The 3,244-nt window shown below is 38.4% G+C and overlaps 1 long non-coding RNA gene across 1 annotated transcript; it reads left to right on the top strand.

Moving 5' to 3' along the window:
- Positions 1-1,200: 1,200 nt before the first annotated feature.
- Positions 1,201-2,601, top strand: LOC136007445 (uncharacterized). Its single transcript, XR_010609715.1, has 3 exons — positions 1,201-1,250; positions 1,347-1,468; positions 2,562-2,601. It is a non-coding gene; the product is annotated as an uncharacterized LOC136007445 (long non-coding RNA).
- The last annotated feature ends 643 nt before the right edge of the window (positions 2,602-3,244 follow it).

Genomic DNA, 3,244 nt, shown 5'->3' with positions numbered 1-3,244 from the left:
AGCACAAGCACAGGCTGGTTTCTCTTATTGAAACTGCTCATCTGCTTTGTGAATTCTGAATTCAAAGATGCTATTCTCCAAGCAGATCTTGATGGCATTGCACTGAAATGCTCTCCTTCTACAAACATCTAGCTGTTTTATTCTGTTGGGAAGCCAGTTGGTGAACTTTACTGCTATTGATTTTGGTACTTAAATAATCAATCTTTTGTTTTTCTGCTTCCCTCTTTTTTAGCAAGAGGGTTTTCTGAAGCTGCACCTTTCCTGGTAGCATTGTATAGCAGGTCTCTAGCATCAGGATTAACAGTGTTCCATGCTTCACAGCCATTTAGGGCTGAAGGTAAAAGGATGAACAACAGTTGCTTGGCTATCTCCCCACTGAAGGAAGCAATCAATCAGCCCCAAAAATGCAATCCCAACAATCCCAATCAAATTGTCCACCTTTAATTGTAAGATGGTCCTTGACCTGAATACATCCTTTATTTGACACTTTCCTGTTACTTCTTTTTTTATCTTTGTAGATATGATGACACACACTTCCTCTCTCATTCAAAACCAATTCAGTGAAAAGCAGCAAGAACATTGATTTAGCAATTCCAAGTTCATAGGTAACTGCCTTCCTCACTTTCTGATTTTTTGCCCTTTGATCCTTTTTCTTCAGAACATATACTTATTGTCCTATTGACAGAGACCTTTTTCTTTAGAAGCTGCTGCTTATATCTGCAAACTTACTTTTTCCATTTATTCTATACCATCGCTAGACTGTCCATCATCAGCAGTAGAATAGATCTCGGGTTCCACATGTTCTCCAGCATGAGTTGTATTGAGTGAGATGTAGGTCGTAGGTTAACACTGAGCATCACAAGAAAAGTTGTGCCCAGAAACAAAGCTTCGAGGACCACCTTGCTTATGGGTAGCTGAAGGACACTGGAGAGATGTCAGCTTTTCAGAAAGAAAGTTATTCATTATGTTTTTTGACAGAGATAAAAAAGACAGCAATACCTTGCTAACAACATCAACCTATTTCCTACACTCTTCAAAACTATCCCCACATGGTCAAAAGGCTCCAATTTAAAGGGAACTTGCTTTGTCAGCTGATGGAGGCAACTCCCTTCATCACAATTAAGAGTGTTCCAGGTGTTAATTATTAAATAGAAACATATACATTATTTCTCCAAATTCACCTTGAGATACGAAGTTTAACTTTGTCACTGTTTCCACTACAGAACACTCGGATGTCAACAATATTCAAAGTATAAGCTTGTTACTTTAACTTGAATTGTCTACATAACTTGAAAAAGTATCTGATTTTCTTTAGTTATGCATTATAACAGATTTTCCTCTTGCAGCTCTTTTCCAAATCCTTTTCATCTTGTCTTCATGCTTCACAAATAGTGGACATCTAAACCTGACATCCTATTTCAAGCCCATGCTCCAGGCAGAGCATGAAGATACAGAAGAATGGTGCAAGGTAATAAACTGTTTTCAATAGATCTTTTATGCAATAATCCAGGAAGGAAAAAGGAGAACAAGAAGAAATAAAAACGCAACAAAAGCCAGGTTTTTTAAAAGAAGTAGGTTGAACTTAGTCCTCAGAGAAGGCAGTTGAGCCAGATAGCCTTATATGTCAATGTGGCTTCAGTTGGACAGCTGAAATGTTCCTCTTCTTATATTCTCTAATAAATATTTCATTTGCAGATTTACATTAAATAACTTGTATCTAGCTGCTATGAACCTATGGAAAGTTGGAAGCCATTAATCATGTCTTGCTGTTAAGGAAGGAAGAAAATGTAATTCTGGAGACTGTTAGTCAATAAATAGACCACCATTTGTCAACAATTTGCACACAGTAAAATTCTGCTGAGGATACCCTTGCAGGGTCAATGGCCAAATCAGAATAAACAAGAACTTACAACACCCAGGCAGTAAGATTTCTGTAACTTTCCTCACCCCACCTCTCCTCATGTCAGTGGGTATTTGAAGTCTGATTTTATAAATAAGGTTAAGAGATATGTGAGCTTGTTATAAATCTCCGCCAGGCTAAGAAAGATTAAAGAAGCCTTTAAAGAAAAACCCCAGAGAATAAGGGAGGAGGCCTACAAATAGCACCAGAGAGCCTAAAATATGGTGACTCAATAGCTGTGAAATTCCCTGTTGCACAGATAAAACTCTTCAGTCTTGGTCAGGAGTAAAATGTGAAAATTTACCCTAGGAACAGTCATTCTGATGATGAAAAGGTCTGGAATCTTGCAGATTTTCAAGAGTGATGGGATGAACTTAGAGAAGCAGCTATCAAGAAGGATGTTCCAACACAGTGAGATCTGTTAGGCTGCAGAATAACCTCATGAGGAAACTGATAGAAATCCCGTTGCTCAACATATTTAAAATTAGGCTGGATATGGCAGGTGTTGTGTATCTCTATATGTGCAATAAAAAAACAATACAAAGAAATCACTGTGGCACAACTGGAGACATGAATAACAGTGTTTAGCTCACAAACAGATTTAAAACGCTACTAGTATATTTCGACCATGTATCACAGTATGGGTTGTGTTGAATTGCAGGGGCAAATCTTGAAGGGAGATGGACTCCACACTTTGGTAAGTGTTCTCTCTTTGGATACCTGTGACCTTATGCTTTGCTAGAGAAGATGTAGCTCCCTTTTTTCACGCTTGCACTTTGCTCCAGTGGCTCCTTATCTGTGTCTCTGACACCCACAATTTCATATTCCTGCCAACTTGCATAAAGTAGCAAAGATTAATAATTTGATCCTGCTATCTGTTACTCACTTGGCCAGCTTCTAAATGCTTAGAAATGGTATTTCTCCCTCAATATGCTTTGTCTTGTAACTTGCGATTTTTATAACTAAAATCTTTCTTCTTTTTTCACCATATTTCTCTATTCCTACCTATTCCAAAGGATCATGAGACATCAAAACCAGCTATGTTAAGCCTTGGATTTGTCAGGATGCTCACCCATAAGCAATCCAGCAAGGGAACCAGCTGGGTTTTGCAGGATATATGTTATCTAGTTTCCATGGTCTAGACCTACAGACATCCAGGAAAACATCAGAACAGAGAATTAGCTCAATTTGTTGTGTTTACAGCAGCAGTGCCTATGGGAAAACTGGTAACATGGACACAGTATGTTGGATCCTGAAAGAGTGAAAGCATTTTGAGAGACAGTCTCTGCCTCAATAGCATGATCAGAGTTTCACAGGCAAGTTAGGCATAATGTGGTAATGATG

The sequence above is a fragment of the Lathamus discolor genome, chromosome 1 (genome assembly GCF_037157495.1).
Source record: "Lathamus discolor isolate bLatDis1 chromosome 1, bLatDis1.hap1, whole genome shotgun sequence".
NCBI classification, from domain to species: Eukaryota; Metazoa; Chordata; class Aves; order Psittaciformes; family Psittacidae; genus Lathamus; species Lathamus discolor.
The sequence above is the reverse complement of the archived record's forward strand: the minus strand, read 5'-3'. Positions and strand labels throughout refer to the sequence as shown.